The sequence below is a fragment of the Dasypus novemcinctus genome, chromosome 9, assembly GCF_030445035.2.
Source record: "Dasypus novemcinctus isolate mDasNov1 chromosome 9, mDasNov1.1.hap2, whole genome shotgun sequence".
NCBI lineage: Eukaryota > Metazoa > Chordata > Mammalia > Cingulata > Dasypodidae > Dasypus > Dasypus novemcinctus.
Window position 1 is genome coordinate 65,948,275 of NC_080681.1, and position 22,066 is coordinate 65,970,340.

Below are 22,066 nucleotides of genomic sequence, written 5' to 3' on the forward strand. Positions count from 1 at the left end.
CAATACAGGGAAGAAGAGAAAGAAGTAAAATTTACCTCAAATTATCTCACTCAAAAATAACAGCCTTCCTAACATTCTGGCAAACATCCCTCCAGCTGGTCCACTTTTCATAAGAGGGAAAGCAAAAAGAACGGGAAAGAGTGGGAGCAACACCCAGCCCTAGATCTGGAAGGATGTCGGCAACATTCCTGTTAGTGAGGACACAGGGGTTAAGATGACCGGGTCACCGCAAGCAAAGTGATGAGGCAATGGATGTTTCCATAACAGTATCCATATCAACCAGAATATGTACAGTATTTAATTCTATGCCTTAAATTTTAATTGTGATATAATTTACATTCTGTGAAAGGTACAGAGTACATAAACAGTTCCATGAGTATTGATAAATGCATACGCTCATGTAACCAATGTCTCTATTAACATACAGAGCATCAGCAACACCCCAGAATGTTCCCCTGAGATCTCATCACCATAGATTAATTTCACCTGTTCTAGAATTTCATATAATGGAATCATACTCTATGTACATTTGGCTTCTTTTGAGAATCATTGCATTATAATTTTTATTAATAAAATAAGTTTTGTTAAGCTTATTATTCAATAACATAATACTTAAATACCATATTAGTATTGTTTGTGGAATCCAGTTGCAAAGAAAATGTTCAATTAAAATTAAATTCAATATTTTTAAAAAATTGTTTGATCACTACTATATGTAGAATTTTCCTTGATTTCATGTTTCCTGATAACTCATCCTTGGGTAGATCCCCTTGCCATACACGCCCATTGCCCTCTGTCCTTCCTCTGTCCCCAGTACACACACACACACATATACACCCCTGTGATGACTTGTTTTACAGCTCTCTTGACTGTAAGCCCCTTAAGACAGGCACCACAAATGTTTTGGTTGTCACTGTATCCTCAGTGCTTCCTACTATGTCTAGCAGGAATTGTCCAATAGAACTTTCTATAATGATAGTAATGTTCTATAATGTGCATTGACTAACTGGTAGCCAGTAGCCACTAGCTATCTGAGGCCACTAAGCTCTTGAAATGTGGTTAGAGTGACAGAGGAACTGAATTTTTAAGTGCAAATTGAAATAGCCACCTGTGGTTAGTGGCTACTATATCGAACAGCGCAAGGAGAACATAGTAAATTTCTTGAACTTAACTGAACAATAACCTTTTTTGAGAATTATAATTGGCTAATTTAATTACCCAAATGCTTGTAAAAATGCTTTCATAAATACCCAAATAATTGATTCTTGCATTATTTGCTTTAATTACACACACACACACACAAAACAAAACCAGGGAAGGGATTGTTAAAGCCTGGGCTGCTGCACAGGAGTGTGTCATTGTTGTGAATGGTGTTCATCATGTGTGGGTGTTGGAAAAAAGATTAAACATGATCATCGCTCATTGTGTTACCACAACGACGCTTTTCATCTCACTTAAGTCAGTGAATATTATCTTCCACAACAAAATCATGAGCCCATCAATGCATCCTTATATTTATTTTCTGTTCTCCACATTTGGGTATTTGTCTATAATCTGTATACATACATACTCAATCCATGAATGTGTTTGCTCATGGTTATAAGTACACAACTTCCTAAGATGTTTGAGGTTTGCCCATTGAGAAGTGAGACTAACAGGTTGCTTTATGGAGTCATTATCATGGCTTTACTGCCCCATCTCATACCTCGTGAATGGGTAACAGTGCACCCTTCTGTAGAGAAGAAACTTAGAAATAGCAATCATATAACAATGCCAATTTGAACAAGGTGACTAGTACTGTATTGGGTGGGTCCTGAAATTTTATTGGGTTTGAATCTCAGTGCTGTCTCCAATGGTGTGATGTTGGGCAAGCTGCCTAACTTCTCTGTACCTCAGTTTAACCAGCTGAAAAATAAGAATGATAAATAGGGCTCTACCTAGTAAAATTGTTAAAGGAGGATTAAAATGAGATTGAGTGACCTATATAAAGCATTTAAACTGTGTTTGGCAAAAAGTAATCACTCAAAAATGTTAATTAATTATACATATTTATAATCTATATGCATATGATTATAATTATGCATAATTATATAACATATATATCTTATATAATTAACATAAAAATGAGAGCAATCTGTATAGTGCTTTTCAGGTACAAAATGTTTTCACCACCTCCCTCTTACGTTATCCTCTAACAATCTGCTGAGGTAGGAAAGGCATTAATTATTACAGTCCCCAGTTGCAGATGAGGAAATCATGCCTCAGAGATTAGCTGACTTGCCCTATGGTCATACAGTTAGTAAGCTGTCCATCATGCACAAAGCTTCCAGCACTCTTCAATCCTCAGGCTCAGACAAGCCCCTAAACAAAGCTCAACTAGGCATCTGCCAATAAAGTAGTAATAACAGATTATTTTGAAGGCCTACCATATGCCCAGGGCCTTACTTTGGTTTTACTGCACAATAACTCAAAGGAGGTTATTGTAGAAGAGTTGGTACTGCTGTTTTACAGTGAGGAAACCTAGGATCAGAGAGGTTAAGTGACTTGCCCAAGACCATATATACCTGAACAGAGATCTAATTCAGATCTCTCCAGTTCCAAAACCTATGCTCTTTCTACTCCATCAGACTGCATTAATAGGTTGAGCCCCACTGAGGGATGGGGACAGAATTGGAATTTTTTCCCTAAGCCTGGGTGAACCTTGGACACATATACATCTATCGAGCTGTGCTCTTCTAATTCCAGCCAGGATTGTCTATGGGTCTAAGCTTTAGCATTGAGTTCTGGCTGGTGTTCTGGTTTGCCTCTGGAGCCTATGTACCTCTCCTGATGGGATGTGCTGAGATCCGGGGTTGCCTGCCTACCACCTCCCCTGGAGTCCACGTCCTATTTCCTGTCCCTCCAGTGGTATGGTTCCAGCTTTGGGTTGCAGGAGTCCCCATACAACCATGACAGTGCCAACCGGATGGCAAAAAGTGCCATTCCCCTGAGACTCCCACAGCCTGGCTCCACCATCCCAGATTTCTATCTTCTTTAACTGTGAAAGCCAAAACCAGGCTCAACTCACACTCCAGAGAGACCAGAACGCCAGGTGCTGGGCATATGCCTCAGGACAGTACAGGCTGAGGAGTCACTTGGATCTCTGATCTAGTCATTTCTAATTTCTCTCTTTGGTTTCCTCCAACAGTGGTTGCTGCAGAAGTCCCTACAAGCTTTGTGGCCAAGACCACATAGCTTATGACAGAAGAGAGGAAGTTGGAACCTTAACCTGTTTCTACTGCCTCCAAATCACAGTTGCTTTTCATGAATGAGACCACATTTACAGACACCCAGTGCTTTGGGGTTTTTGCCTTCTAGGAACATAAATTAGCCAAGAGCCAAAGAGTTCTGTAACCAGGGGAAATATTTCAACTCTGCTGTGAAGGTGTACTCATCTTAATTTTACTGGGGAAAAAAAAATTACTGTGGGCTGATCCATTATATGAAATCAACCTTCCCAGACTCTAGAGTCAGGCGTGCCTGAGTTCACGTCCTGGTTCTGCTACTTATTAGCTGTGTGATCCTAGGTAAGTTATTTAACCCCTCTGTGTCTCAGTTTAGATACCTGTGAAATTGCATCTTCCTCAAAGGGTTGTTGTGAGGATTACATGAGTTAATACATGGAAAGTGCCTAAAATAGGATCTGGCACAGAGCAAACTGCATGTGGGTGTGACTCTTATTCAACCAGCTATTTTTTCCTTTTCTTTTTATCACAGATCTCTTACTCCTAAAAATGGGGAATGATTATTCATCCTACTGATTAGTTTCCTGACCAAGTCCCGTCCTGACTTTACAGAACAGGAATCTGAGACCAAGAGGTTAAACCACTTACCCAAGATCGCATAACTAATGCTTTGCAGGGCTAAGAGTGACTAATTTACCCGTGAAGCTGTATATAATAAACAAAAATGAGGGTTATAAGGCATCTTGAAATCAGTGCAGTAGCTGACCCAGAGCAGTGTGTTTCCACTGAGAACAAAGGGAATGTTAACATATCTTTGTGTTTATTGAACAAAGCAACCTTGACACAGACACAGGGAATTTGGTTTTAACTTCATTGATAAAGAAGAGTGTTCAAATGTGTTTGCCATCTGCAGCTGGTCACTTAGTAAGCAGAACAAGCAAATAGTTTGGTCCTCAGTCCGGCCAAGACAAGAAGCATCAGAACAACATTTGGCTTAACACGAAAGCATTCTGTGACCGAAAGGCAGAATAAAAATGCGTGTCTGTATCCCCGCTCTATCAAGATTGCTGTTAACAACTCCTCTGGCCAAGATCCAATCCCTTCCCGGAAACAGCAGGATCCTTCAATAAGGGCTTCACGGGCCATACTAAGGGACCTATTCTTATCTCTACACCCAAAGCTCAGCGTGACCATTGCAGGTTCTGGACTAGTCATTCCTTTCAGAGAATGGAAGTCCAGGGATCTGGACCCAAGGACCAGGCCATCAACCAGCTCTGTACACCAGGCAGGCACTTCACCTCCCTGGGCTTCAGTTTCATTATCTATTACATCAGTCTGTGGGATCAATGTCATAGATAATGAACAATTTATATTACCAGACCGACAGCTACAGAAGTACTGGATGGCAGGCGGCAGCTCTGTCTAAACCTAATGCCATTCAAAAGAACTTGACCTCTTCATTTAGACCTGGATGTTTGCACTTTTTGCAGTGGCCATGCAATCTGGCCTTTTCCTTTTGGCCACTGAAGTTTGCAGTGGCTGTGCGATCACACTCAATACCTCTGCCAGTGTGTGCTGAAGCTGCAAGGGTCAGCTTTCTGACCTTCTTTCCCTTCCTCTCTAGACTACAAATGTTGAGATGGCAGAGTCATGAGTGGGAGATGGGGTACATCTGACTTGAGAGAAAATATCAGTCCTGTTGACCCTACCTCCAGCTCTGATCAAGCTATGTCTCTCCCAGTGGCACTAGTAGGAATGATAATGATGATGACGACGACAATGACGATATAATACCAACAACAGTAATAATAACTTACATCTAAGAGTATTTATTAAACGGCAGCTGCTGTTATGAACTATTATTATCCCCATTTTACATGAGAAACCTAAGGCACAGAGAGGGTAAGAAAGTTGTCCAAGATCACAGACAGTAAGTAGAACTGAGACTTAAATTCTTTTGGCTCCAGAGTCCTTGCTCTAAAGTACTAAGCCAGAGGTTCTCAAGCTTTTTCATACAGTCAGGATCCCTTTACACTCCTAAAAATATTGAGGACTCCAAAGAGAAAATATTTGATTAATAATTTATTTAAAAATAAAAATAATCAAGGAGTTGGTGTAGCTCAGTGATTGAGTGCCGACTTACCACATACAAGGTACTGGGTCCAATCCCTGGCCCCAGAACCTCAAAAAATAAAAAATAAAAAAATAATCGTATTATTTTTAATGTAAACAATATATTTTAATGAAAAATAACTATATTTTCCAGAACAAAAAGCAGTGAGGAGTGGCATTGTTTTAGATGGCTACAGTCTGATTTGGCTTAAGAGCAGACAGCTGGATTCACCTATTTCTGCATTCAATCTGTTGAGATAATGCTGTTTTGGTTGAAATAAATATGAAGAAAATCCAGGCTTACACAGAAAAGGGAGGATAATTTCAATAGCCTTTTCAGAAAATTGAGCATATTCTTTGACATGACACTAGTATTTGACAAGGGATGGTTTCTTAAAGGTTAATTGCAATGTGAAAACCAAAACTATATCAATGAACTTTTCATAATGTATTAAATTAAAATTGATTGGTTTATCTGGCACTTTCAATGGGTTTCTTATTCACATATGATTTTGTAATTCCATGTGTGCATTAGTGATTTAGAAGACATACTTTCATTGAATTATGCAGATCTCCCAAACATGGACACATTTAATTATGTGATTTCACATTAATTTTATCACCCAACTCATCAAAAAAGTCTTTAAGTATTCAAACTTATGGTGGCAGATAAAAGTTTTCCAAAATTCTAGCTGTTGCTTGAAAATTCAAATTTTATCCTGGACAATTAATACTATCTCTTCTTTTTAAAGATTTATTTTATTTATTTCTCCCCAACCCCCAATTCCTCCCCCTTTTCTGCTCTCTGTGTCCATTCACTGTGTGTTCTTCTGTATATGCTTTTATTCTCATTAGGTGGCTCTGGGAACCGATCCTGGGAACTTCCAGAGTGGAAGAGAGGCAATTATTCTCTTGCGCCACCTCAACTCCCTGTTCTGCTACATCATCTTATTTTCTCTCCTCTGTGTCACTTGTTGCATCATCTTGCTGGGCCAGCTCTCTGTGTCAGTTGGTACTCCTGCACGGGGCAGCTTCCCATGCTGGGTGGGCCTTCCCACACAGTGCAGCACTCCTGCACGGGGTGGCCTTCCTGCATGGGCCAGCTTGCCCTCACCAGGAGGCCCTGGGCATTGAACACTGGACTTCCTATATGGTAGATGGGAGCCCAATTGGTTGAGCCACATCTATTTCCCTACTATGATCTCTTGTGTCCTTGAAAAAGCAGGTTCATTTTGTTCATTTTCAAGAATACTCATGGGAAGCAGATTTGGTCCAATGGATATGGTGTCTGCCTACCACATTAGGGGTCCAGGGTTCAAACCCAGGGCCTCTTCACCAATGTGATGAGCTGGCCCTTGTGCAGTGCTGATGTGCTTGAGGAGTGCCGTGCCACACAGAGGTGTCCCCCATGTAGGGGAGCCCCACACGCAAGGAGTATGCCCTGTAGGGAGAGCTGCCCAGTGCAAAAAAAGTGCAGCTTGCCCAGGAATGACACCGCACACACAGAGAGCTGATGCAGCAAGATGACACAACAAAATGAGACACAGATTCCAGGTGCCACTGACAAGAATCCAAGCAGACACAGAAGAACATGCAGTGAACAGACATAGAAAGCAGATAACGGGCGGGGGAAGGGGAGGGAAATAAATAAACAAATAAATAAAAAAAAAAAAAAAGAATACTCAGTCTAACCAACCAGTTTGTCTGCCAGTGATCCTTTCAAGTAAAAAGTGGTTAATTCAGCTCACAACTTAAATGCTTTACTTTGAGATATAGTAGTTTAGCATGCAGCACAAGTGCTTGATATCTATATCCCCATTTTGCCACACAGAATATGAAAAAGATAACTACTCAAAAGTCAAGATTTAATAAAATTAATGGTTTTTACTATTTCATCAAAGATATGCTTTAGTGTAAGAAGCATGCAATGACTATTAGCACAGTTTGGTGCCCTGCCCTAATCTGTGTTAAGGTGTCAGCAATTTTACCCTCTGCTGCTTTTGTATAACCTGCGTAGGTGAGGATTTAAAGACCTGCTCCAGGGTTCACAGCTGATAAATGGCAAAGCCAGGATTTGGACTCCCAGCTCATTGCTCTTTCCATCACACTCCATATCTTCCCATTCCCTTTCAATGGGCCCCTCTGCATTCTAGACTGGTGTGAGATTCTCAGAACAAAATAGTTTAGCTCAGGCCTTGAGCATCATGTGTTGGAGAGCAGGGTATTTGTTCTGTTTTCTATTTCTGAAAAGCAAACAGTTTGGGGGCTTGGGGGGTAATTCCAAGGGGTTGTGGCAGATTTGGCAAAAGTTTGGGACTTTAGAGAAAAATAATTTGTTATTTTTTATAACTTAGGAAAATAAAATGCCAGTCTCCTTTAAGGGCCACAGCTTGTTCCATTATCCATAGAAAGTGATGATAATAGCTAACATTTTGGGGCACTTTTTCTAAGCACAGTTCCTAAGCAAATTACACACATTACTTATTCCATCTTGAAAACAATCCTATGAGGCAGATATTATTCTTACCCTTATTGTAGAGATAAGGAAGCTGAGACAGAGAGGTTAAATAATAGCCTAGAGCCTGGCTGAGGCACAGCCAGAAATGGCAGAGCCAGGAATCAAACCCAGGCCTTTGGACACCAGGGAGCACACTGTCATGATTACCCGATGCACCATTTCCCAGTTAAGTCCAACTCCAGTCTATCATTGTCCTTTCCGCACCCCTAACCAGGACTCAAGAATGTTCTTGCCCTTTCTATGAGTCCATCTAGCATGTGACAATACCCAGAGGGTACAGAGAACAACTAAATCACCTAGTTGCTTGTGACAAAACTGAAGTCATCAGAGGGAACGAGCGTTTTAAATACAGCACACGCATCCTAAAAAGTGAACTGCAAGGAAAAAAAGAAGTTAGTTTACGAGCTCTCTGGGAATTGAGACTCTATTTCCTCCTTTCTTTTCTGTATTCCCCCCAGCACTCCATGTGTTATTGTGAACTTCGTAGGCACTTAATAAATGCTGGTTGATTAAGTAAATGGAAGACTCAAGTGTATTTTGGGCAAATTAGCTTTGGAGACACCCCATTTATTACTTACTTGCCCGATGGATGTCACATCCACAAATCCCTTCCAACATTTATTACTTAATTTTCAAAGTGCCCTCTGGTCCCTCCTCAGGGAGGGAGGTGGGGCCAAGAATTATTCTCCTTCTGACAGGTGAGAGAAAACTGAGATATAAAAAGTTTAACAGCCCTTTGCCATGGCAACCCAGCCAGTCAGCCGAGAAGCCAGTCACAAGTAGGATGGGGCCTAGGTCTCTGCATCAAAAGAGGCACATGCCAAAGTCTTAGCCTCCTACACCACCAGTTGCTTTTCAGAAGAGGGAGGAGGGTACCAACATGAAATAAAATGCTTAGCTAAACATAAAGGAAGGCTGCCAAACACGGTTAGGTCATCACATTTGACTTTGAGAGAACATTCTGTTCAAGCTATCAACCTGCATTCACTTTCAGCACACTTCACCATAAATACTTCTGACTCACTATCTTGGGAAATATTTTTTATCTTAATAAACTCAATGCAGAGCATAATCTAAATCGGCTTGCGCATTTTTGAGTTGGAGCCACAAGCTGCGTTTAATAAAAATCAGCCGAAATAGCAAGGGACTTCTGAATAACCACAGTTCGTTATCTGACAGGGGGCTGCTGGGAAATCCCGAACACACAGGGCAGGCAGTAAGAGCAGGAGGTCGGGAAGCCGAAGAGGTATGGAGAGAACCCCAAATCATCTCCACTTGCTGGAGCTTAGTTCCCACTGGAAGACCTCATGGGAAGTGTTATTTGGAATAATGGCCTGGCCATGGTAATTAAGAACGCAGAGCCTAGAGTCAGAGTGCCTGGGCTCAAAGTCTGGCCACCATCTTTTACTTGATGCTACTTAGCCTCCTTAAACCCCAGTTTCCTCCCCTGTAAAATGGGGGTAATAACTGAATTTACCCGCTAAGTTTGTTGTGGTGTGCTTCTCTGGAGCACAGAAAACATTCACTGTAGGGAGCTATAATTAGCTTAGAACCAGAGGTTCTCAACCCTCACCAAACATCAATACCATCTGGGGAAAATAATGAAATTCTGATATCTGGGCCCCGCCCCTGGAGAGTCCAATTTAATTGATCCAGGGTCAGCTCCCAGCCTAAGCATTTTCAGACCCTCCACAAGTTATTGTCCTGTGCAGCCATCAGGAGAAGAGGTGGCTACAGTCATTAATGTTTCCTGATCACTGGCTCCTGCCTGCTAAGCCTTGTGATTCACTTACTCCTCAAGAATTCTCTGGAGGATTCTCCACCACAATCTCCATTGTTCACAAGAAACCAACCCTGAGACATGAAGCGTTTTGCATAAAGTCACGTTATTTAATAAAAAGCAAAGCCACATCTCCAACCTAGAACTCTGCCTTGAACTCTCTAGTATTCACTGCCCATGGCCCCAGTCAGTACAGAGATGGCACAAGGAAAACAAACATATTCTGGCTGAGCAAAGCTGCTGTAGATCAGGGAACATTGTGTTTAAAAGTCAAAACAAAAGAAGGGCTGGGATGGACTGGGTCCTGGGCCAATACATTTTCTTGAGCTCTCAAATATTAAAACATGGAGCAGGGCTGGGCTAATGACCTCTGAGTAGCAAGAGTGGGTTTGAAGAGCATCTACCGGAGCAAAGACAGCAAATGGTCAATGATGTGACTCCTTTGGGAAGGGGGCACATACATCAGAAATGGTTCTGCAAATGTGCACTTAGAGGAAGACCCGCTATAAATCTGGACTAAGGGGGAAAGTCAGCTTCCCTTAGGAAGCGCAGTACCTCACAGGAGTTTAAGAAAAAGTTGCTACTTAGAGGCTTGTTTTAATGAATAGGCCATGTTCACAAGTAGGCCCATTGTATGTAAATGGCTCTTAAAAGCCCAGGAAAACTACTTTTTCCTCATAAGTAAAGATCTCTGCAGAGTGAGAATGGCTGGACTCCAGAATTTAGATTGCTTTGTGTCCCAGCTATAATGAATAAAGGGTGGGAGGAGAAGAGCACTGATTCCTTCAGGCCTTTACATACATTACTGCATTTTATCCTCCCCAGAACTCTGTGAAGCAAGGAGGTGTTTCTAGGAACACCTATTCAAGGAAAGAAGAGACTGAGACTTAGGGGGCTGTTAGCTAGTTTCCTGAACCCACTTGTACATAACACCCTTTCCCACCCCTGCCCCCTACTTGTCCCCTCCCAACCCACTATTTTATATCCTACTGTCATTAAGAACCACCTGAATCCATTCCAACACCACCACCTGCCACCAAAGGAAAAGATGTGGTGATCTTTATTTGCCCTTCTTTATTAATACTTCAAGCGTGGCTTGACTAATAAGATCCGTTGGCAAACCACCACCAGGGTTACCCTAGCATCTGTTTTACTCTAGTTACAAGTTTTTGTGGATGTTATTGGATTATTTAAGTACCCAATTTCTTTTACTTTTTTCAACCATTTTTATTATTTGGGGTAACATTTTATTACTTCATGTGAGCATATATCACGTGGGTATATTTCACCTAAATTTAGAAATAATAAGAATACATAGAAGTGACGAGCAAAAACACACTTAACCATCAGGAAATGACTTAGTTTTGATATAATCAGACTTTTCTAACTGAAATTTTGGATCTAAGATTTCTGGGTTGAGAATTGGACCCTGAGTCTTGGAGAAATTGCCCCAATCTGATCTCTGATTCCCTCAGCCTTCATTCATTCTTACCTTAAAAATGACACTTTTTTTAAAAAGGCCAAAAAACTAAACCCTCCATCCTGAGCCAAATGCTAGGCTAATAAATAGGTTTATGGATCTGAGAATTCTTCAGTTACAAGGCACATCTATATTCTACAGAGTCACGGTTTTCCCCAACCTAAATATAACACAAAGGCTACCAAACCAAATAACAACAACAAAATCCCCAGCTACCACTTTGCTTTACTGTGAGTTAGTAAGTTCTAACTTAAAAACAACAAAAAGTAAAGCATCCGACTCCTGGGCTTAGGCCCTGCAATGCTGCACTGCAACCTAAAAACAGCATTTTCCCACTTTCATAGTTGAGTTATAAATCTTTGAAAAATGCTGACAGACCTTAACTAGAGTAGGACGGGATGAGTGGGTCTGCATAATGAACTTTTAAATGACTAGAGATAGTTATCTAGAAGGCCAAGCCTGAAATACGTTTCTGGCTTGGGAACTGGGCCAATGCAAACAGAACACATCCTAAGTTATCTCTGTGATTTCAAAACCATGAACCGGAGACCCACAGCATCAGCACCACATGATCCAAGCTGTGGAAGCCAGAGGCTCCTTCCACATCGTGGAAATGCAACAGTTGAGCTTTCAACCCTGTGCAAGCAAGAGCCAGTCCACATTCAGGGCCTTCAAAGACAAATGCAATGTGTATTTTCACTACCCTGGCCTGACTCTGTGAGGCAGTGGGTTTATCCAGTCATAATAAATTCTCAAGCATCTGATGACTCTAAGTGGAACCCGGGTGGCTTTCAAAACAAAAGCTTGTCATTCTGGCCCAGGAATTTCCATTCCACTGGGAACCACACAGTCACACTTCCTCAGTTTTCCAAAGTCACATCTTGATTGCACAGGACCTGAATCACTTTGTGTGCCAGTTAGCATTCCAACCCAATTCCACTGAGGCTGACATTCTAGTTTCAGGTTTTGCCAGAAGGCAAACTTCGGGGGAACACATAAGGGCACACAAATCATTCTTTCCTTCCTTTTCCAGTCATTGTTCAAGATTTATATTTCAAAATTTGAAAGGTTCTGCTGCTTGGCCACATCTCAGATCTCTTGTTAGCAAAGCATTACAGCAGAGAACTTCCTGTCACCTGAATGTTCTCTGTTATGAATGGGGGCGATTTTGCCCTCAAATTTTAAACCAAATTCCTCAACAATTAAAAATTGTCCTACTCTAATGCTTTTTTAAAAAAGATTTATTTACTTATTTATTTACCCCCCACCCCATCCCGGTTGTCTGTTCTCTGTGTCTATTTGCTGCGTCTTCTTTGTCCGCTTCTGTTGTTGTCAGCGGCACAGGAATCTGTGTTTCTTTTTGTTGCGTCGTCTTGTGTCAGCTCTCCATGTGTGCGGCCCCATTCCTGGGCAGGCTGAACTTTCTTTCACGCTGGGCGGCTCTCCTTACGGGGCACACTCCTTGCGCATGGGGCTCCCCTATGCGGGGACACCCCTGCATGGCACGGCACTCCTTGTGCACATCAGCACTGCGCATGGGCCAGCTCCACACGGGTCAAGGAGGCCCAGGGTTTGGACTGCTGACCTCCCATGTGGTAGACGGATGCCCTAACCACTGGGCCAAGGCTGCAGCCTCTAATGCTTTTTTTAAAAAAACAAAAAATTACCAAGCAACTTGGGGAAGTAAACTGAAGAAGGGGCTATTTTTGTAGAAGCAGGAGGCAGAAATCAAACCCACAAGACTGTGAATACTGTCTTAGCTCCTTAAGCCTAGTACAGGTTTGCTATGGATTGACACACAAAATGTTCAGTGAATAAATGAACAGTTGGATTTAAGTGCCAGTGCTCAAAGATCTCACATCTTAACTGTGGAATCAAATATGTCAACAGACAGTTGCCACAGAGTATGATCTGAATAGGTTCGGGTGGTGGGGGACCCTAGAAGAGAGGGCCTAACCTGCTTTCTGGGCCAGGAGGATCAGAGAAGGCTTTCCACAGGAGATGACATATAGCAATCAGGGGAGTTTCTTTAAGGAGACCTTTAAAATTTTGAAGGAAGGAAAAGATATTCCAGGAATCTGATTCAAGAGGACAAGTCAGGTGAGAGTAAAAGCTAAGTGTGTGGTCAATATGTTGACTGTTGAAGGAGCTTGGAAGAGAGAGAGAAAAAGAGTGTGTGAGATCAAAACAGGCCGGGCAGGGGCTGTGCTGTGGTGGCAGAGGGCCCAGGCCTGTTCTCTGCATTTTATCAAGCAGAATGAGCAAGGTACAGGCCAGGTCAGAGCGCGAGAGAAGCCCCAGACTTCCTGTCCTCTTGCTGGAATGTGCAGACATTTGGGGATGGGGAGAAGTAGAAAGAAGTGGGAAAAGAAAAATAAGCAAACAATTATTAAACACCTGTGCAGGCCCTGGGGGTGGGGGTGGGGGAAGCGACCTGCCCCATTGCTCCAGGACCTCACAGAAGACTGATGGAAAGGAAATTTACAAAATTTATAAAAATAAGCTGCACAAGATTCAAGAAAATGTTGTTTTATACTCGGGAGCAGGTGAGTATGTCCAGTTGCAGAAATCACGGAAGGCTTTAAAGAGGAAGGGGTGCTCGAATGGACCTGGACGGCGAGCAGAGGCAGAGAAGCCAGGGTCTAACCTGTGCAAGAGTGTGCCTGGGAAGAGCGGGGAAGCGTAGAGGATGGGAGCTGAAGACTCCATGGTGTTGCTCCCGCAGCTTCCTCACTGTAACTTTCAATGAGAGCACTGCTGACCTTTTAGGCAGGAAAATTACTTGTCCTACAGGATTGCCTGGTGCATCACAGGTATTTAGCATCCCAGGCTTCTGCCCAATAAATGTTAATTGCACACCATAATCATTGTGACAATTAAAAACAGTTGCTACACATATCTAATGCCCGTGGGGAGCCCTGAGGCATCATGGTCTTTTGTTTTATTTATTTATTTTAGGAGGAACCAGGGATTGAATTTGGGACCCCATATATGCAAAGCAGGTGCTCAACCACTGAGCTACACTAGCTGCACAATACATTAAATTTTTTTAAAGGAGGTACTGGGGATTAAACCTGGGACCTCAGACATGCCACGCAGGTGCGCAACCACTGAGCTACACCCACTCCCATCGTGCTCTTAATAACCAAGACTTTAACATAGTCCCTCCAAAGATTGTTTAAAAGCCACCACTTTCATAGAATATACTCAGGGGAGCTCAAACCCCTTCCACTTATACTCTTCGAGGTCTGCTTCTGAAGGGGGTAGCTTTCAGGAGGTGGAGGTGGAGGTAGAGGAGATGGTATTCTACAGGAAAAGTATGGCTTGAGCAATGGCTCAAAGGCACGAGGGTCTGAAGAGGGTGAGAGCAACACGGACTAAACAATCCCAGCTTGCTTTTCCCGAAGGTTATGGACAAAGGCGTAGTGGCAAGAAGGCTGGAAAGGCAGCTTAGGGCAAGACTGAAGAGGGTCCCTAACAGCAATGAGGCATTCTGTACCTCACCTGGCTGGCAATAGGCAGTACCACACTGCTGAGCAGAGGAACCAGGTGAACAGAGCTGAGCTTCAGGAAGCTTGAACTGACCCACCAGGGCAAGGCAAATAGGGCTGTGGATGGAGAGGACGGTTTCCTGACGTTCTGATTTTGTGCCCCTATTTCTTCTTCCCTAAGTAGGTATGGCCACAGAAATCCAGAGAAAAGGAGATACAGATCTCCAATGACAGATTTACATCAAAAATCAAAATGAATGGACTTCCCCAATTGCTGAATATTTTGCTCCCCCTCCTACTTTTTAGTACTAAACAATAATGCTTATAGTATTTCCTTAGGTTACACTCTCAGGAATGTCTCTCACTCTTTTTTGGCAGGGTCCAAGTATGAGTCTTCTGTCTATTCCAGTTCCCAGAACACAGGAACTGTATGATAAAAAGAGACCCCGACCTTACCTGCTTGCTCATATTAACTCCCAGGCCATTGAAATCCATGATTACCAAGCCTGTGAGTGGTCATGGGTGTGACTTTGGAAGCCAGTCTATTTGTGGATGGCCCAGCAAGAGAATCAAGTCATTATGGAGAGTCTAAGGAAAAGTGGGTGCCTCAATATTAATGCTATTGAATAAAGGAAAAGCGGTTATTTTTGTCATTTTGACAATCACTTTAGGATCTGGTTCTTATTAGCCCCATTTTGCTTTGTAAAAGACTTTAAAAAAAAAAACTAAAAAAAGTCAGGAAATTTGGAACAGAAACTTGCAATAAAACACGTCCCTTGACTCTCTGATCTATCAATCTTACAAATAAACAAAAACACTTAGAGAAGCCTGGAAGAAGGTATTCTTGGTCGTTACCTGATATTAGGCATTGTATTGGTCATTATCCAGAATTGTTTGCTGGGAAACCGAGTAGAGTAGAGAGAACAGAGAATGAGAGAGCTACAGAGAGAAAGGGGGAGAGAACGAAAGAGAGGGGGAAAGGAAATTGCTGTAACTATAAATGCTTTAAAATCTTTGGACAGTTGCTTACCAATTGCAACAAGACACCCTCTTTCATATTTTTTCTCCAATCATTCCATTTCTCAAGCTACATTATTCACAAACGAGACATTCAAGAAACACAAAATCTCAAATAAAAATGTGCACACAGCCAGTGGAAAAGCAAACAAAAGAAGCTAATGTACTGTGGCTAAAAAAATTTTCAAACAAAGTGGCAGTAATTTACTGCCCTTGCTCTTAGCTGGACCCCATGAATATAATCAGAACCCCCAGGACTGATGGGAAAGTGTGATTTACGGTAAATCTCAGGATAATAAAAGAAAATGAAAAAGCAAATTGTGCATGAACACGAAAGCTATATTTCTTCCACTTTCAGCAATTGAATCAAATTTCCAGCCAGAATTTCAGGGTGAAACTTAGAAGTCCCTCAAGAAACAAACTATGATCCAAATGTGTCCATGCTTGGACATTGTTCCAGCCACCCAAATGACATAATTAATATTTAGAGATGACAGTGATTAGAAAGATCCACCCTGCTCCATATGTTTTAATAGCAGTAAAGACGCAGGTAGACCTGGATTTGAGCCTTGACTCTGTCACTTGCTATCAAGTGGGCCTGGGCAAATCATTTAACATCTCTAGCTCTAGTAATACTTGTTGTCGTGGGTCATTACATGAATTAAATAAGATAAAGTACATAAAACACTTAGGAACATGTTGAATACATACGAATCTCAATAAATTTACTTATAAATTTTAAATAAAAATGAATAATATACATTTTGTTAAATGAGTTAATATAGTTAAGGCACTGAGAACAGTACACAGTACATAGTAAAGTCCTCGATAAGTGTCATTATTATTACTATACTGTAAAACCTCAATTAATCAGAATAATTGGGCAAGGGGTGAGCAAGTTAATTTATTTTCAGGTTAAACAGCATCCTCCAACCACTTCAGTATTCAAAGTTATTGAAAATCCTTCCAAAATATATTATTTTCCAACTTTATTAAGTATAATGTGTTAAATATCAATTTAAAACTTTTACACTGGCTCATGAAGTGACTGGGTCCTCAGGTCACAAGTCAAAAGCGCTGGTTTCTAGTACTAATTCTGCTGTCAGCCGTGTAACTTTGGGTCTCAGCTTACTTATCTGTAAAATTGGGATAAGGATACCTTCTGTGCCTTTCTCCCAGTTGTGACTATCAAATACAACCATGTATGTCCAATTATTTTGAAAACAACAAAATACAAGGCAAATAAACGATAGCAAAAATATCATTATACAGATTATACCAAGCATGTTGCTTTTTAAATGAATCTCTTATTTATTTTCTTGCCTTTTGCATCTTTGTCTTTAAAAGGTGAGGCAGAAAACAATGGCAGTTAATTGAGGATTTCATTTTGTGGTTCCAAATTCTTGAAGTCTGCTACAGGACTATTATTAAGGAACAAAGACACACTCCCCTAACAGTATCCTCCAACATTGATGTGGCTGCTTACACAGTCCTGTCTCTCTTGCAGTTTTGGAAGCCATCCCAGAACCTCTGCTATTACAAGCCTGGAAAGGGGAAATTAGGCCCAGGGAAGGGGGTCTGGTTCCACCTCTGCCATACAGGTATTGTTTGATATTGAGTGAATCAATATCTCTGGGTCATGTCCATTAAACTGGAGGCAGATTTGGCTAAATAATCCCAAAGTAGTGCCAATTTTATATTCAAGGGTTTTGGCTGCATTTTTACTTTGCAAGATAATAAAAAATACCATTTTTTTCCAACCCCCACTGCCATTCAGGAACAACATATTTTGTGTAATGAAAAATGGAGGAAGAGGAGAACACCTGTGGTATTTTCCCTGGGATAACAAACCAGGGTTTGAAAAAAAAGAGGGGAGGGCTTGGTTTTCGATATTCTGGCAGGTGATTTGGTGTTGTCATCTCTCCTCTGACCAGAAATAAACAAACAAAAATAAGAGAGCAGAGAGGAGTTTCAAGGTATATGCCAAAACGTTATTTAAAACACAGCCACCCACACACGCAGGAGCAAAGGCTTTCCACAAAACTCAAGGTTGTGCTTTCACAACAGGAAAGAGAAATGATGAGCTCAACAAACCATCTTAATTGAAAAAATAGAGATACATAATCATTTTTAAGTTATCCCTGAAGGCATACCAAAATATACCTTAACGCCAGGATTCTAAGGCCCAATTCTCTTGGAGACCAAAGTAATATGGCCAAATGTAAGATGCTGTAGACCAAAAAGTATTATTTATTTGGTGTGCTCAACTATGCTAATATTCCTTAATGTTCCAACTGGGATGTATTTGTTTGAGGAGACTCTTTTGGTCTGATAAGAGCCTGACTCTAGGATGAAGAACAAGATGACCCAAACTTTTATAGGGGAGACACCTTCACACATGAATCACCCAAGAAAAATAACAGCTGCTTTAGGATGTTGGCTGCCTGCCCCAGAAGCAGACCCTGGGGGGGTTCAGTCTGCAGGGACCCACCTTCAGAATGGAACGCAATTGGGATAGCAAGGCTAAGTACCTTATCCATCTGCCTTCCAGGTAACAACTCATGCATTTTTCCCCCCAAGACAGTGTAGCCCTTGGTTGGAAAATATAGCCCCTACTGGCCAGAGCCAAGTTAATTTTACTTAATATGAATAGTTCCAAAGCTGGGTCCTCCAAATTGGGTCTTAAATACTAATTGATGGGACCAATAACACATGAAACAATGTAATGTCATTTGTAATAATTCTTAGATTTTTAAGTGCTTTATATCTTTGCCACAAAAGGATGAGAGGGAGTCAGTTTTATAGGTCGGCTCCCCTAAACCGATGCCAGGAACTAAGAGAATTTCTGAGTCACTGAATTTTAGAGATGGAAGAAAACTGAGACATTGTTATACCAGTACCCCCAGAGCATTCCTGAAAAATGTTCATCTAGTCTGCTTCAATACCTCTAAGGAGAGGGAGATTACTCCTTCATGGAGGGATGTACAAAGGAGAAAGACAAATGGCACGACCGTAAGCAAGGTCTTGTACGACTATGGGGGGTGGGGGCAGGGATAATGCAGAACAGCAGTATAATTCCTGGTTATCAAGGACTGTTAGCTTTCTTCTTTTCAGTTTTTTATTATAAAGGTCTTACACATATAAGACCAAATTTGCTTCTTTATAACTTTTCCTTGGTGGTCTCCGTCCAAATCTCTCAGGGAACTTGGAACTATTTTATTCTCTTTGGTAGTGTATCACTTACAGCACTTGGGAATTGTCCTGAATTTTCTTCACTCTTTTCTTCTTCAGCCTAAACCTACCCAATTGCCTCCAACATTCCTCAGAATTAATGAACAAGTCAAGTCATAATCAAGGCATAACCTTTATGGAATATTACTAAAATCGAGGGTAAATTTGGAGCATATTAAGGTGAGTTCCCTTCTTTCAAGGAACTTAAATGTATAATGTAGTCAAAGTAAAATTGGGCTAGATCAAAAGACATGCAAAGAATCATGACTGTGCAGAAGGAGCAACTAAATTTGATTGGAGAACAATGAAGGTTTCAAGAGAAATGGCATTTGAGTTGGGTACCCAAGAACTAGAAGGGATTTTGAAAGGCAGAAAGCTTTTGTTGGGGACCAGCATATGTAAGAGCAAGTGTGTTAGACTGAGTTAATGTACCCCAGAAAAAACATGTTCTTCATCTTAACTGGCATTCCTGTGAGTGTAAACCCCTTGTAATTACGGCATTCCAAATAAGCTACATTTAGTTAGGTATAGCCCAACTGAATGAGTGTAGGTCTTATTCCAGATTACTGGAGACCTTATAAAGGGAAAGTGGAAGTCATAGAAGTGAAAAAAGAGAGGCTATTACCATGTGCCAGGAGGCAGAGATGCCAACCAAGTAACCCCAAGGATTGTGGCAAGTTAGCACCAGAAACTACTGACTCTGGAAGCAAGCAAGCTTTCTAGCCTTAGAAACTGTGAGACAATAAATTCCTGTTAAGCTAACCCATTATGTGATATTTGTGGTAGCTGCTCTGGCAAACTAAGATAGTATGGAAAGAAAAATGTAGGAAATATTTTAAGAAGGGCAATCACAGTGGAGAATCAGTGGGCTAAGATCAAGGAGAAGAGGAACTCAAATATTATCATATTTGAATATCATATTGACCCGCTGGCCAGAATGAGGAAATATAGGCAGGCTTTGGAGTCAGAGACGTATATTCAACTCTCAGCTTTGTTATTTTATTAACTGTGTAACCCTTGAGCTGGTTACTCGTCCTCTCTAAGGTCAACCCCTTTGTTAATGGGAAAAGAGATAATATACATAAAGCACCATTTATAATATCTGGCACATGGAAGGTATTCCATGTTAGCACTAACATTATTGTAATTAATGCTGATCACAAAACTGGTACTGAGGCAAGGCATAAAAGTGACACAGGATACTCAATATCTGAATACTTCTTGAAAGTATCCTCTATTTTAAAGATAATGCACATTCTCACTTCTTAACATTCCTGGGTGGCCTGTACATCTCCTAAATTGCCAAGGATAGAAATCTACTTCTGAATAAGGAAAAATTGTTTGGAAAAGAACAGTAGGAAGAACTGTGAGAGAAAATGGGCATGTATTTTTGCCCCTCATGAGGACTGAGGAGAGGGGATAATGGACACAGCTAGATGGGTCCCTGACCTGCTTTCTGTTTAGCAAACTCCTATGCATCCTGTAATACCCAGCTCAAATGTCACCATCTCCTTCCACAACTCCCCCACTCTGTCTATTAAGCATACACTTCTTTTAGTTTGTCTCTCCCATTCAACTGTAAGCATCTTGCAGGGAGACACATAGTATTTATTTCTGTACCCAGCACCTACCAGAGTATCTGAAACATAGTTCAACAAATGCTTGTTGAATGAATTAATAGGAAAAAATAGGACTTCTGACTTCAAATTTTCAGGGAAACAGGAAGATGCTGAAATCTGCCTGTAGACTCTCAAAAACAAAAGTTGAACTACATACATCTGTAAGAGATGTATTCCAGATGCAATTCCCATACTGGCAATAAGACAAGATATAATCATGATGGGGGTTCTGTCTATACTCTTTTTCAGCCAACAGTCATACCAATGTCTTAGATGAAGATCAAATTAATATAAGACACAAAGTTGGGAGGTTATAAGTATACTAAATGATTTCATCAAATAGTAAGACAAATTTAACATGTTGAAATATAATAGGAGGAACTTACAGTGAGTACTGAGACACGAAATACTGAGTATATAAGTGAGAAAAGAGAAATGCAGGTAAATGGTAATAACTGTAAGAAACTCACAGGAGCCTTAATTAACTGTAAGTTCATCATAAATCAACAATAAGATGAAGCTACTGAGAAACTAGGAATTTTAGCTGCAGAAATAAAACTGCAAAATGAAGGAGGAAATGGCCCTGTTGCATCCTAGATGGTCCAGGTCCACCTGGAGTATTGCATGCTCACTCCAGGGTGTCATCTTGTATGGAGGAAGGATCTGGAAACCAAGCTAGGAGGGAAATAATGAAAATAATAGAAATTGTTTAGTGAGAGAAAGAGAAGATTCTGGGGTTAATAATTCCATTACGATAATGCATTTTAAGGGTCATGTATGATCTCCCATAATCCTCAAAACAACTTCATGAGGTCTAGGTGTCCCTAAGTAGGCCCTTTACCTAGAGAACAGATGAAGCTCCCAGACTAGTCATCATTTTATTCCAAAGTTCAAAGCAATATTGGAACTAATAAGTTTACATCTATGTAATGATAAGTTTCATAACAAATTGTTGGTATTAATATATTACAAGAATCATTCTGACTTGCTTCTTTTCCACATACTTACATATTTATCTAGAGATGTGTGTTTGACTTTCTTTATTCATCATAAAGAATGCTGGAAGACACTGCTTCAAAAACAGCATGCATACTATAGGCGATTAAGTACTTGAGTCATAATAAAGTCTGAAATGACAACATAAAACTGTTACTATCTAATGGTGGTAGGCATAGTTAATGCCCTTTTGCTCCAGCATTTGCTTTGTTGTTTTGCCTCAAATTTAGAATGCGTAATAATAAGAATTTTTGAGTCTCCATTTTATAGATGATAAAACTGCGGTTCCAAGAAGCTAAGCAGTTTGCTGAAGCCCATATAGCTGAGAGCCAGAGCTAAAATCGGATGCAAAGTCCAAAGAATACCTTCCATTCACTTTCAGAGAGGAAGAGGGAGTAGACATAGATAAGTGAGAATGGACCAATTGACTCAGCATAAGAAAGACCTTCCTAGACCTTATGGCTTCTCAAAAAGAATAGGCTACCTTGTGTAATGTCACTAAAGAAAGCATTAAAGGGGACAACCACTCGGAGGCTTTTGGAAGCAGGGAGTCACATATCAGCTAGAAGTGTGGATTTATATGACTGCTAAGGGTCAT

The 22,066-nt window shown here is 41.0% G+C and overlaps 1 protein-coding gene across 2 annotated transcripts in view; it reads right to left on the minus strand.

Annotated features, from left to right (window-relative positions):
• The window catches only part of ROR1 (receptor tyrosine kinase like orphan receptor 1), a 429,702-nt gene that overhangs the window by 154,466 nt on the left and 253,170 nt on the right, over positions 1-22,066 (minus strand). The gene's annotated exons all lie outside the window — the stretch shown is intronic.